Genomic DNA, 15099 nt, shown 5'->3' with positions numbered 1-15099 from the left:
TTTTTGGCATTTTTCAGAGTTGTCACTGACAAGAACACACACCAGACACCTCCACCCATCAGCAACATCCGCATTGACAGAATGAAACCTCCATATTATTCTCAGCTCCATCACTCACTGTCAATTTCTCTACGTTTGCCCTGTTAGCCACACCACGATGTTACCTTAAGGTAGCTATGGATGTCTCGATCATTTCAGAGCATTCTTCAGCAAACAGTGCAATCATCATCTCCTTTCAAAAGCCACTTTGTGGGCTGCAGCATCTGAGAGAGTGTAGAGGAATGAGGCTGGGTTAATTAGCATTGATAATATACAACTGTGGGCTGGCTTCAGGGGCGGCGGGTTGGCCAATGTAGATAAGGTGCAGCTGTGGCTGGTTAAGTGGTTGAGAATCAATGAAGAGAGAGTAGAGAGAGGAAGAAGCAAGAGAAGAAGAAGCAAGAGAAGAGAGAGTGGGCCCTGGATGAGGTGAGAGGAGGAGAAGGCAGCAGAGGGACTGGCATGACGAGTGTGGTGGTAGAAGACCTTGTTGCAGCTGGCTAGCTTGGAGAGTGCTGCGACAAGAGAGGAACAGACAAGAGCCCGTTTGTGGGCTGTGTTAGGCTGATTGGAGATTTAGATTTATAGACTCCTCAGTTTTGTTCCTGGAGCCTCCTGAACACCTTTGACGCTACTGGTTTGGATGTGGAGGCTCTGCAGACAGCTTTCAGCCCCAAGTTAAAACCAGGCCAGGAACAGTATTGTCGTCAGGGAAAAAGAATGAACTGCTTGCCCAGGAACTGGACCATGGGATCTTGGGGTAAGCTGTGCTTCATCTAGCCAGACCTAGACCCAGTTTAAAGCTTCACCTAAGCATCACAACCAGCCAGCCCTTCCAGCCAGATGTGAAAGCAGTCTCAGCTGTGAGCCAGGACTCCTGTGCTGAGCATCCGAAGGCGCTGGCTAAGCCCCTTCCCTCTCCAGACATAATCCTAATTGCCGATGCTTGGCAGCCACTCCATCATAAGCAATAAGGGAAATTCATATTTTGTGTTTTAAATGTGTTTATTAGCCAAGAAGTTATCACCTGAAAGTGGACGCTAGGGCATGTCCAGAAAACTCTTTCCCTGAGGTTCCCACCAACAATGTAGGTACTGTAATGTCTCATGGCAGCTCGGTACCAGCTTCACGGCTGCTAAAGCTGTGCAGAAGTCTAACGAAATCCAAGGGTCTTTATTAATGTCACAGAGTAACTTTTTGAATGACTAACTCAGAAGTAAAGCTTTCTGAGAAGCTTTACGGTCACTGGAGGAAATTTGTGAGTTGCAATGTGTGGCTATTTGATGATGGAGAGCACGTAAAACAATCTCTTGGGACGAAGCTGGCCCGCCTGCTCTCTTTATGCTTGTGACCTGGTGCAAATTCACGCTCTGGTCTTGCAGTGTGAATATCCCACTCATCTGACTTCTCCACACCCCCAGTTAATTACAACTCTGTGTTTCCTTAAAGAACCCCAGGTGCAAACATACAGATTAGAGGCGGTTACAGGAATAGGTTAGTTGGCTTGCAGAGCTAAAAGGTTATTGTTGTTTCCTCGGAGGTTTTATACAGTGTGTGTGTGTGCGCGCATACATATATTTATATTTCAATTATATTTATGTTATTATTTCAATTACAACCATCCATCTCTTCATAATGCCCGATTTCATTCTGCACCGGATTAAGCCCTGGTTGAATGCCAGCTCTGAAATGGCATGAATGAGTCCTCACAGCATGAGGAACCTTTCATCATGAAGGTCTTGAAATAAATGTCACCACCGCTCTCATCTCTTTCTCTGAAACCCTCTTTTGCCCCATCCCTCCTTCCTGCTCAACTGAAGACACTATGGCAGTGTATTGACTTGTGAAGAAAGAGACTCTTCTTAGGTATCATATGTGCCCTTCAGTTGGAGAGAGGTTGGGAACCATGGACGGTTTGTGTTTGACTGTCCCTTGAGATGCTGTGACAAGGCTCTTGTCTTCACTGCCCAAATAAAAGTAACTGAAACACATTATGCTCTTCAGCTCAGATGCAGAAGCGAAGAGGAGGTGTTATGATTTTACTGCAAGGAAAATTTACCTGAGCCAACCCTTGGCACCATTCACACGTCCTGCTTGCCCTGGGATAAACACGTGCCTTTATTGATAGAAAAGGCAAGAGCAGTGACCGCCAGGATCATCTCTGACCCATCGCACTGTGCAACCAGAGTGAAGACTCAATAAAGTATCTATTTAATTTAAAAACAGACAGACTTCTGCTTAGCCAACCGCAACATGTTGAGGAGTCTTAAAGGCTACACGTGAAATCATTAGATCAGACCATTTCTGAGATACAGCACAAGAATCTGGAAGGAATTCTCTCTCAGCTTTCCTTGCTGCCTCTACTGTCAGCACTGCTTTGCAGACATAGTCAGATTTTGTACGTATCCAAAGATGTCACTGCAGCCTACTCACAAGAGTCATAAAGCTGAGTGTTGCTGCTGGGGACGGCTGAGCCGGGATGGGGATGCCAACCTGGCTGAAGGGAGACATGGCGAGATCTTCTGAATTGGGACCAGAAGGAGTCGTGGGCTGCCCGCCCCAGGAGGCAGAGGGGAAGCACTGTGCACCTGTATGGAGAGAGGCGAGGAGAAGGGGTCTGGAGCTGACAGAGGGAGATCAGGGTCAGAGGGTTTGTTGCATGTTCCTGTCCCAGCTGAGCTGAAAACTCTCCCCTCTTTTAAAAGCATCCAGCTTGCATATCTACAGTCCTGCCATATAGGAATGCAAGAGCCACTATACGCAACCCTCCCACCTCCAACCTCATACATGCAAACAGTGCATTATCTGTGGGCTATAAACACCTCCACAGCCCTCTGAGGGTCTTTTATCTCACACAAGAGGATCTTGTGGGGGCAGGGGGGTGAGGGTGTCACAGGCCAATGCTTTGTCATCACGTCCTAGTGCATTTTGTATTCTAGACTGATCCTTAGGAGGAAGGGACACATCATCTCTTGAACACCAGGATGCCCAAAATGAGGAGGGTGTGAATCATCATGTGGAAAGCCACATCTGAACAATAGTCAGATTCCTGAGGATTCATATCTTTGGAGCTTCCAGATGCACCCGTTCCAGAAGGAGGAGGTACAGTTCAAAACAAGACAGTTTGAAGTCTCATTTCTAAGGGTCTAGAAACCATTTACAGCTTCAGTCATTCTCACATGCTGCACTTATTGCCTTAGTAAATATATCAACACGGAAGCATAAACTTCTTTAAAGCTAAGGAAATACCCTAGCCACCAACAAATGGATGAGCTGCTGCGAGCTCTGGTGGAATAAATCCCAGGCTCCTGCGGGCTCGGATGATTCAGACTTTGCATTCTCATGGTTTATGATTTCACCAGATTTCCTTGATGCAATTATTTTCTTGCGACTCTGCAGTCTACAAATTCTAAATATAACCTTGCACATAAAATAATACCCTCATGCCTGAAACACTTACCTAAAATCCTGCCAAACAGATGCTTTTTATATTACATTAGTCATGAGCTGTGGCTGACAACAAGTTCCTCTTTGCAGACCCCTCCCAGAAATCTTGTGGAAAAGTCCTTTTTTTTTTTTTTTTTTTTTTTTTTTTTTCTTAAATAATTCCAGGCTAGTTGAGCATATCAGGCAGGAAAATGTTAACATTTTCCAGAAGTGGCTGATGTCTCATGCACTCTTTAATAGTTGCTGCTGGTCCTTTAACAGATGTGTGGGAAGAATGCAAGCAACTGTGCCGCGAAGCGGTGTATTGCTCAACACCAATAAAGACATGTGAGGCCAGGCTTTGAAAATAGCTTTTGTAGTCTATGAAGGACAAGTGAGTGAACCTAAAGACCCTCTATGCTAGTTAGCAACAAGGTGCCCTGCTGAATCTGATGTTCAGACTCTCACCATCTCATCCTGTATGTTTTCACAGCCTAGATGCTGAGCAAGGTGAAGGCTGTAAAACACATCCAAGATCAACAGAGTCCTTCAGGGCTTCTCCATCGAGAGGTGGAAGAGGCATTCGATGCTGAAAGGTGGAAGGGTAGTCCCTCTCCCATGGTCAAAGCCGTGGGTATCTGTTTAGGTCAGTGCCAGAGAAGCCTTCATCTTCACCATGTGGCTTCACTCATACCTGCTCACCAGAATTAAGTGGGAGCCAGAGCTCCAGCTATTCCTGCACTAGCCAAAGGAAACAGGCTTAGATGATATGGAATAGAATAGAACAGAATAGAATCGAATCAAATAGAATAGAATAGAATAGAATACTTCAATTGGAAGGAACTTAAAATGGTCATCTAGTCCAGCTTCCTTCCTTCCATGGGGAAAAGCAAGCCTCTGGCCCTTTCCCATTCCCTGAAAAGGGACAACAGCAGCAATCCTTAGGATGCTGTTCTTCATCCGCTTGTGCGCTATGTGGATACCAGGACCTCTCTGCCTCCTTGCCATTTAGCACCAGCTCAATGTCTTCCAGCACCTCAGAGTCGAGGTGGCAGGATTTGGGATCAAGCAGAGAGCGGCGCTGTGTAATAGGGTGCCTGTTGCAAAGCAGGCTGGGGTTCGGTCTTTTGTTCAAGCACTGTTAGGAGGAGGAGAAGGGAGAAGAGGGGCAGGGTGTGGTGCCACTGCAATTTTCCTAGTGGCAAAGCCAGTTCGAGTTCGCATCTTGCCAACCTCCAGCCACTTGTTCCTCTGTGCTGTGAGGCAGCTGGCCACCCCACGCTGTTGTGCCAGCTTACGTCTAACTGGGTCAGGGATCTGTGTTATAAAAAAGCCATCAAGAATAAACATAAGCTTTCTTACAAACCTCGATAATTTCACTGATTTCAAGCACAAAAGAGGTGCTCACCAACAGGAGTTTGGGTGAGGGAAGGAAAAAGAGGAGGGAGCAGAACCTCTCCTATCTGGTTTTCCACCAAAGAAACCTGTTTTCCACCAAGATGTTGATTCAAACCCAGCACACGTGGCAGTCAGCACGGGCTCTGGAGGGAGCGCTCACACCATCTCCTGCAGACAGCTAGCCTGAGGAACAGATAACCTGCCTTTTCCCAGCAAATACACAGGGATCACCAGATCTCAACTCTGCTCTAGCTTGTACCTCAACCACCTACAAGAGGTGGTGTGGGTTGTTAAATGAGTGCACAGAGCAAGCACTTGCATCCCTCCGTTGGCAGGCTGTGAGGCCAGCTGCCCGGGCTGCAGCTCTTGTGGGACGTATATTCTGCAGAGGGGATGGATAGCTGATAGGATGTGCAGCCGACCACATGGGGCTAGAGCTGCCATTGCTGCGATTGCTCTCCAGGGACCTAAGAAGTGTATTCCTCATCCTTGACCCAAAAGCATGACTATTTTAACCCCGCTCTCCATGGTAAGAGACGGAGCAGTGCCGTCTGCTTCACATACCCACTATTTGTTCTCGTGAAGGGTTTGCTCAGATCTGACCACCTGAAGTAGTCACTCATAGCTAAGCCAAGCCTTTCCCACTCCCTACATCTCCTGGATGAAACTCTTTCAAGAACAGTTTGTTCCTTTTTGTCCTTGGTATTAGGATTATTAAATAAAACTTGAATCCAGCTCTTGAAACCTTCCCCCAAGATGCTTTTTAATTAAAGCAGTGGAAAGAAAAGACCAGTCTAAATGTTGTAACGTTTTTAATTAGTGAAATCTTTATTTTATTTGCTAAAAAACAAGGTTACCTCTAAATCCATTAAAATGAGTCCTTCGTTGAAAAGCTTTGCAGTGTATGTGAAAGGCAGATTTAAAGGATATTAATGAGGGCTTAAACATCTTAAACATGCTAAAATAATTGAAGAATAATATTTTTTAATGAAAGAACTTAAATAACCTTTTATTCCCACCACGTTGAGCGTGTATGTTTGTGTACTGATGCCTTTGAAGTCCACTTGAACACACACTTCCATGGGAACACGCTTGCCTTTACCCAGGCCCACCCATTCATCCCTACTGCCACGGGGAATTGTAGTCGTTTCCCAATAATTCCTAAGTAAAGACGTGTCTCTCAGACAGGAAATACATGCTCAATTCATGAAAAAGCTACAAGTCCTCCTATTTGTGGTCCCATTAATGCTTTTTTTATTGCAGTGGAGGACTCTGTCTCCTTTGGCTACAGCGTTTTTTAAGAAAGGAATTTTATCGTCTTCTATAAAATTTACTTAACATTTTCAAAATCAGTTTCACTTTACAGCTATCAGAGATATGAAAGTATCCAGGTCAATTCCTAAAAGTCCGAAAGGGTGGCAGAAGTTGTTCCTACTTGGACAAACCCTTGAGGGTCATCTGCTAACAGGGCTCACTGGTCCTGCCTTAGCACAGCCTACTTGTGTGCTTTCTGCTCTGGGAATCCACTGCATACTTTAATGAGTGATGTCCTTAGGCTCTTCCTAACCTTCTGGCTGAGGAACCTGCTTGGAGAAGGTATTGATTGTGTTCACATAGATGTAGCAAAGCTAAATTTCTCTCTCTGCTTCTCCACTTGGGTCTCTAGGACACATCTGATTACTGTCATAGCTCTGCCATTGGGGAGAGACATATAGGTGTTAGCCGGCCACACAGGCACAGACCACCTGGATGTTCTGTCCATGATGACCTGTTTCCTTTTAGTTTTGTCCTTTTGTAGGCGTTCTTGTGTGGCTTCTTGTTAGTGCAAGTGAAAGAACCTTGAAGAGACCTGTGTGTTGTCTGCACATTATAGTTAAGCAACAGAAGGTGAAAAGTGGGTCAGGCAGCCAGAGCAGCTTCCTCATGGCAGGAAGGTCAAACGATCAAGTGGAGAGGATGCTGCTATATGTAGTAGAGTGTATGTAGTACATGTATATGTAGTAGAGACTGTTGACACTGTGGAAACTTGCCTGTCCTTGGCCATAACAGGTGGCCTGATTTTAAGACTCTTGACCAGATAACTCCATTGCCTGTCTTCTCTCAGAGGTTACATCCATGGTCACCTTCTGTAGGAGATTCCATGGTCATCTGTAGGACATTCTTTCACCTTCAGACCATGTTCAAGCCAAAGCATGCTTCTGCTTTCCAAGGCCAGCAGAATGAAACAAACCAAGCCAGCGTTAATCCATCCAGCCAAGAACTCCACTGAATAAAGGGAACTGCAGTGGAGGAGCCCTGGGGCACATCTCTCAGCATGATACAGCTCTTTCCCTGCAGTCCTCAAGCAAAAAAATAACCCTTCCCCCGACCCTTCAAAAGACCTATTCCTTATGATAGTAAAAAAGTACTGATTACTATTAAAAACCCAAACCCTGCAGGAAAGCAGGGAGGGGGAGTTTATGGCCATTGACCTTTTAACTCAGGTTGGTTTATAAAGAGCTGTCTTTCTGTTGCACCACTGGGATTGTACAAGTTTCTTGGCCATGAATGGGAGCTTTGTAGGATTCTACTGTGTGGTCATTCACAGGCAATCTGTTGGTCTTTTTAGAGACGTTTAATAAAAAAGAAAACCTATCTGAAATACAGGAGGAGGGGGGTGAGCCGAGTATCAGCTAGCGGCCCAATCAATGAGTGAATGTGTTTGGGTCTCCTCGCGGAAGAGAAAGCTTGTTTTAGGAATTTAGCCTGGCACTCGTGGGGTTCTGTTTGTATAGCCCTTTCATTTTAAAAAATACATGCAGGCAATTAAGAAAAGATGGCTTGGAGCAGGCACAGGGAGAAGAGACAGGGAGGGAAGGAAAAGAGCAACCAAGAAAAAAAGAACAACTGTTAGAATTGAGAAGAGGGAAACAGTAAGGATTAAGCTAGAACCAAGGGTGTCTTCTCGTTCTGTTGGCACCATACAATTCACTGGCTGATGGAAGAGTGCTTGCTGGGATGGAGTACTCCCAAGGTTAGGGGAACCCTGGCCCATGCATGGTGGTGCTTGACCCTTCCTTTGCCTCTCCCCTTCTCTCCCAGCTGGCTCTGCTAGATGTTGCCTCTCATCTGCTTGTTTACTGGAAGACCTTCTGCTGGGCCATGAGCAGTCATGGAAATCCAACACCGGTCCCCTTGATGGTGTGCCAAGATGAAAGCAGTTTATACTGAACCTCCAGGCACCAAAACTCCATCAGCCAACATGCTTCATCACAAATGGCACAATTTGGAACAAAATCTAGTTTTTGCTGATTGTTTAAGAACCAAGCACAATGGCACACTGGGCAGGACTGGGATGACTGGACTCCACCACACTGTAGATACAGGGGATGAATACCTTTCAAGCTCACAGATGGGTCCATAAGACATTTCCAGAGAACCCAAGCATGACCCAGTTGAAACTGATCTGTGGGATGTTTGTCCACAAGGCAAGAACTTTCTTGGTTTCTGAGAGAGTGTGGAGGTCACCTTTACCTGCTGGTCACACTGGAAGCCAGGCTGCCCTGCCTGTCCAAGCACTGGACTGCCTACCACGCCAGCAGGCAGGCAGGTCCAAGGAGCATTCACCACGATGGACAGATGCTGTCAATCTCTATTGCAAGTTCAGTAAGAAGCTTATCAGCACAAGCTACGTCTTATGGAAAGCCCAGCCACACCACGAAAGGCTGCCTTTGGGTTGACAGGGAAGATGGGGTCTCTGGCAGCCTGTGTCCCTGTGAGCCTGTGGTCACCAGAGTGCCCCTGGCACCTGATGAAAGAAGTGCATTAACTCCGCTGCACTAGCCAGCCCCCAATAAACCTGCCTCCCCCAGCTAGCCAACAGCTTCACTTGGACACTGCTTTCTCTTTCAAGTTGTTGCTATGAAACATTAAAACAACTCTTCCCATTTTTCAGCAGCAAGGGAAAAGTGCTCTCCTATAGCTTGGTAAACCATGCTGAGCTCCTTATATGACGAAAGCAATGTAAGTGCCAGGCACAACCCTTAGCTAAACTCATTTTCTCCAGGTGTGTGTGTTTGTATATGCATTTTTATACATGTATAATATGTATATATAAATCTTTATGTAATTCATCAAAATGTTGGTCTATATAGTTTTCACCTTGCAACATGCGGCTTGTTAAATTCTCTGCATCACGCTGTAGCGATCAAAAAAGGATCTCAGCTGTGCTCTTCCATTTCTGCTGATAGCCCTTGCTATCTAAAATCTGTCTTGACCTTTACACCTGAAGAAAATTAGAGACTTAATCTGTGAATAGTTACTAAGAACATCTAAGGATAAAATAAGTATGTAGCCTGGGGATAAGAAATGTTCACTGTTCTTCACTGGGGCTTTCAAAGAGCTTAAAGAAAATACCTCCCACCAGCTGGTCTACAAAATGTGTGACTTGTACATTTGTAAACCTGAAAAGTCAACAACCATATATGATGTTAAGATTTGCCAGCCAGAACCCACAAGTCATATACAGAGACTTTTGCTCTGTCCTTGCTAAGTTGAGGACTGGATTTTAGTTGTGACTGGCCGGAGGAAATAAATTTGCCTTGTGGAGGAAAACTTTCCATTAGCATAAAGCCAAAAGCATCAGCTTGTGAACCAGCTGGACATGCCTTTACTCCAGGGCAGAGAAGGGGCAAGAAGGAGGGGACAAGGGGGTGCCCCAGAACACATGTAGAAAGTCCCTAAATTAGATCAGTAGCCAAGGAGTGGTGGAGGGCCTGGGCTGGAGCTAAGTAGCTGTGAGGTCCCTGTACCCACAGCTTGGAGAAAGCAACGTCTGCTTTGGGAAAGCCATTGCTCTACATCTCCAGGGAGAGCTAAAGAGGAGCAGGGAGGAGATGGAGTCAAATCCTCCCTTGAGTCCTGCTGCGCCGCTCAGGCAGGGCCAGGGCTGTGTGGCCTCCCTGAAATGCTTTATTCCTAGATGTACATTGGGGAAATGCTGGTGTCTTTTTCAGGATTTCTGAGGCGCTGAACCAGAGGCCAAAGCAAACCAGGGATTGCTATCAATGGCTCCATTGAGTGCCAGGGCAGGCACAGCACAGAGCTGCAGGGCACGGACATTGAAATGGGGAGCCCTGTCCGATCCATGGATCTATAGGATAATGAAGGACTGGGAAAAGGGGGGAAGGATGGAGAAGCTGCTGCTGAGAATGTGGAAATTGCACAGATTTGGAGTTTCCACTCAGAAGTTCTTATAAGGTGTGAATTTTGGCAGAGCTTTGTGGCTCCCATGGTAACCTGCAGAGGACGGAGCCAGCATGTCTGGGGAGAAAGATGGCAGCCTTATGTTTTAGAGTCCTAGTAGCTGTCCCCTCACATATGTGAACCTGAAGCCTCTGGCATGACGCAGCATGTGGGGAAGCACCACAGACCCTGGCAAGGTCGCCTGTCCCTGGGACAGTGGACAGTGGCACGTGTGAGCCTCTGCCCTGGGTGCAACACTGCCTTCAGTATCGCCTCTTTCCTCTGCTCATGGAGTTCACCAGAAAAAAACACACATCCCTGTGACCAGCTGACAGCTTCTGATGGCTGCACACACACACACACACAGAGGCTGGCACGTCATGACTCTCCTGGCTACCTGGGATGGGGCAGATGGGCAGCAAAGCAGCAGGACAAAGAGCAGAGATATGTGCTTTAGGGTATCAAAACTCAACTCCTTTCCTGCTCAGTTAATGACTCTGAAACATTTATCCACCAAATACTCGCCTAAATATCCCACCCCCAGACTTCCAGCTTTCTGTACATGATGCAGAAGTCTAGCTGCCAACGTTGGCAGCTGCCTTTCCTGGTGTCCCAGCCAAGAGCTCTGCCCCTGGACAAGAGGAAGGTAGAGATGTGCAAAAGAGGTAGGAACAAGGTACTGCCAGGATAATATGCAGGGCACCAGGGATCTCTGGAGGAAGGGAGCCCAGCAAGATCACCCCTTCTGCAGACACAGGCTGCAGGCACCAGGCAGTCGTACCTCTCCCGTGTGAACTGAACACACTCTTCTGAAGCCTTGGTCTTGGAGACCTGCCTTCCCTCTGCTTCCCCAGAAAGACAGGAGCAGAAGGAGACTGTACTTGACCTTGGGCAGGAAGAACAGCCTTGCCAGGACACAAACACATATTCTGCATTAACTGTCCATCACATAATGACTTCTGGATATGTTGTCCAGTGTCTCGAGGTAGGGGTGCTGCTCAGGAGATGATGCATGTAATACGCTGTTAAAGGAAGGTGAGGTTTCTCTTCTCCATCAGTCTCCAGGTTTTATCTCTTTGTAAAGCATGGTTAGACACAGCCTGTTTCTGAATGGCCAGAGCACTGGGAGGGCTGCTGTTGCTACAAGCAGCATGAACGGGTGAGATGTGGGCTTGGGGACTGTGCGCAGGGAAAGTCATAGATACCCTTGCTTTCCCCAGCCCTGGCACGAGGGGACAGATCTAGAAACAGAGACGTCCTCTCCATGTGTACTAAGGCTTGGAAAACGAGCATGCTACTTGAAAAGCAATCTTTCAGCGCTCTCCCTCTCCTGCTCTCCTAACAGTGGTCAGCACTGCTCAGGTTTCAGCCCTGCTTGTTGTCCTGCAGCTGGTTAAGTGGTGAGAGGAGTCTGTGGTGTGCACACAAGCTCGGGTTGGCCTCAGGGAAGGAAACAGAGGGGCTTGCATTGCTGGGGCGCACACAGCCCGCTTTGCTACAGCGCACAGCCTGGGCTACAGCTCATCCCAGAGCTCGGCCAGCCCAGCAAAAGCCGGAAAGAGTCCTGGGATGACAGAAGGAGCTCTCAACTCTTCATCTGACTACGGCTTTTGTGAGTCAGGTTGTGTTTGCATAAACTGGACCTGGTTGCTAGCTGCAGGTTTTCCTGCCCGTAACCACCATGACTTTTAAGGCTTTTAGCAGCGCCATAATAGTAATTATTACTGGCGACTCTAGTTCTGCTTTACTGGGAGCACATCCTGGATGGAGCAGCCAGTGTGTGATAACACTAGGGAATAAGATTATTTGGGCTATTTTTCTTCTTTTGACAGCACTTGAACTACAAGAGATTCTAGTAAGAGAAATTTCTGGCAGAATGGACATGGAAAGAGTGATTTTTTTTAAAGCAAATATTGGAGAGGGTGTTTGGAGTGAGAGATTGAGGAAGAAATTTGACCTGTGTCCCATCAGAGCAAGCAATGCCGCTTTGACACCACAGATGTCCTACAGTCTGACACCTAGGGAGGGAAGGAGTTCAAGAACTCATTTCAAATAAACACACACTTTGCAGAAAGCTGTGTTTTCTTTTCAAGCAATGGACAAGGGAAAAAGGCAAAAGTCTTTAGTAACCACTGGCTGACAGGTTTCTCCCCATTTCTGCTGAGTGAAGGGAAGACATTTGCCAACACGCCTTACCCAAACAGTGGCTGTGCCAGGCTGTTCTGAAGTTTCACCCTTATTCATAGGCTGAATCTTCCCCCAAGAGCTTGTTGAGTCGTGGATGGAAAGTGCCTCCTTCGCAACCTCCATGGCAGAGCCAGGAGTCTCCAGGAGCCTTTGGGTAAGCCCATGGCATGGACCTTATGGAAGAGTTCTTGACCTTCAAAGCCTGCAGTTTCCTTGAAACAGAAAGCCTCATGTCACTCTGCCTTACTCATATCTTTGCTTTCCCCATACAACAGAGGTCAGAACACGTGCCATATGTCCCCACCACCAGCTTGCTGCAAGGCTTGCTTTGGGGCGATGCACTAGCATTGCTGTGGGCTGAGAGCAGCCCAGGCACGCTGGTGCTGTGGCACAGCAATGCCAGAGCATCGCCCCAAAGCAAGCCTTGCAGCAAGCTGGTGCTGGGGGCGTATGGCGTGTCTTCTGATCTCGTTGTCTACAACAGCTACACTTTGGCAAGGTGGTGGTTTGCAGTAGCATGCGCATACGTTCCTTTCAGGTTTCAATTTTCAAAGCCTACTGCTCTTCTCATGCAGCTCAAATTCACCTGCCAGACCTTCCCTGGGGTAAATGACTGTCTCTCCAGAGCCCGGCGGTGCAGGCTGGCACCTCACCCACTTACAGTAAGGAAGCACAACTGCCAGAGCACTGAGTGCTGGGAAAGGCGGGACTGTCTCGCAGGAAAAAAAAATAAAAATCATGTTGGACATTTATGTCTGTTGGAAAAGAAATGTCAGAGCAACAAAAGAAAATCCAGATGTGCTGTATTCACATGGTAAGAGGCTAATTGGAGACAGCCGCACCTGATTTCTAGCAGCTTAGAATTTCTCTTGCTGTTTATTGACTGAGGATTTTCTCATTATTGGCACATCTTTAGGAGAACATACTATTCTTGCTTGGCATTTGATTTTCTTTTAGAAATACTGGTTTTATTACTGTACCTTTAGCAAGATTTCCTAATAAGAAACTTGAGACTTTTCAGCTCAGCTGGAGTTTTGCCATGGACTTCTGCAAGGACACAATCTTGGTTAACCCAAAGAGCTGAGAATAGGGCTGGAAGGCAGTGACAGCGGTGTGTCTCTACAGATGCCCTCCTACACTGCTGAAGCTGCAGTGCAGGGTTGCTGTCACAGTTACATCAGTGCATTTGTAACTCTCATCAGAGGGCTGGAGGGGTTCTGCACACAAAGCAGTATTTCAAAGTCAGACACAGGGTGCAGGATTCATCCAAACCCCTCCTGGTAAAGGGCAGCAAATAATAGGAAACCTCTCTGGGCTGGGGGGCTCACCAAACAGGCAGATATACCTTTCCTGCTTATGCATCTCTTGAGAGAAAGCTTTTGATTTCCAGTTTGTTTTAAGGAGGCAGGTCCAAAGAGGTTTCAATTAAGTATCTAACAGCCAGTACATTTTGCAGTTGTCTGCTCCAGTGGGGAATCTAGCCCCTTTCCAGTTAAACTCAGATGCTTGCATCTGGCGAGTCACCTGGTGCTGAGCTGTGAAAGCTGCTCTGCAGGCCAGAGTAGTCCCACCTGTGTTCCTGATGCCTCTAGGGCTGTTACACCAGGGAGAACTTGGCCCTACGTAGACAGCAAACTCGCTCCTGAGCTGAGCCAGAGAACGGCACAAATATGCAAAGCCCTTAATAACTTGCATTCCCCGCAGCCTGCTTTTCCCCCCAAAGAAGAAAACCAGCCCAGCTGCATGGCTGGCCCCTGTGCAACGCAGAGGAAAACTCACTTCCAGTAGGACAAACCCGGAGTGAAGTGGGTTTCAGCATCCCCAGCAAAAACCAAGGAAGCCAAACTAATTTCAGACATTTCTGGAATTTCAACTATTTCATCAGGCAGCTGTTCCCTGCCACAGTTGGTCAGTGCTAAGGGCTAGCAAGAGGCAAACTGATAGCCCAGCACAGAAAAAAAAAAACAGAAGAGGAAAAGTCAAGGCCAGGCTGTCCCCATCCTGGTGCCAGCTGCAGCCTCCTGCCCATCTTATTGCCACTCTGCGAGCACCTCAGGGCTTGTGCCAGGTCCCTACAAAGCACTGAAGGGGACCAACAGCAAGAGACAATCTTTGTCCCTGGCTGATAACACATTCTTTCTCAGAGCCCTCCCCACTGCCAAGCTTTAAATCTTGCTCTTGGGGCCATCTGAGCCCAAAGCAGATGCTGGCCGAGCAAAGCCACTGGCAGGCTGTCCTGGGGCACGAGCTGTCTGGTCGTGACAGCAGGCACGTAAGCTTGGTGGCCTGTCAGAGGAGACATTTCTCTAAGGGGTGGAACAGGCAAAAAAAAAAAAAAAAAAAGGATCCGTCCCCTTCAAGGTTTTCAGTGGTGTAATAAAAGTCCCTGTGTCCTGGATGCCAGGGAGGTCCAGGGGAGGGGGAAGAGAGGGTGAAAGTGAATTAAATGGTCCTTTCAGGAGCAGAGAGAGCACTTAATCTTCTCTTCCCTGTTTAGTGCAGATGCTGGTGAAGCCTCCCGGCCAGGATCGCCAACAGATAGCCCACATTGTCTTTTGCAGACACCGTGCAGTCCCAGAGGATGGCTGGGCTGGCAAAGAAGAGCTGGGCAGGAGGGGTAGGGTGTGTGCCAGCTTGAGAAACAGTGATCATCAGCTTCAACGCACAGGATGAATGTGGGAGCACGGTGTGTCCAGCAGCGTAGGGACGCTGTGCTCCTGGAATAAAACACAGTGTTCATCTCAGCACTTGCATACTTCTATGCCAGGTTCACCCAGCCATGACGAAGATCAGCTACAAGGTGGAGTGGGCTGGTGGGGAAGCATA

The sequence above is a fragment of the Falco naumanni genome, chromosome 7, assembly GCF_017639655.2.
Source record: "Falco naumanni isolate bFalNau1 chromosome 7, bFalNau1.pat, whole genome shotgun sequence".
NCBI classification, from domain to species: domain Eukaryota; kingdom Metazoa; phylum Chordata; class Aves; order Falconiformes; family Falconidae; genus Falco; species Falco naumanni.
This window is presented reverse-complemented; position numbering follows the sequence as displayed.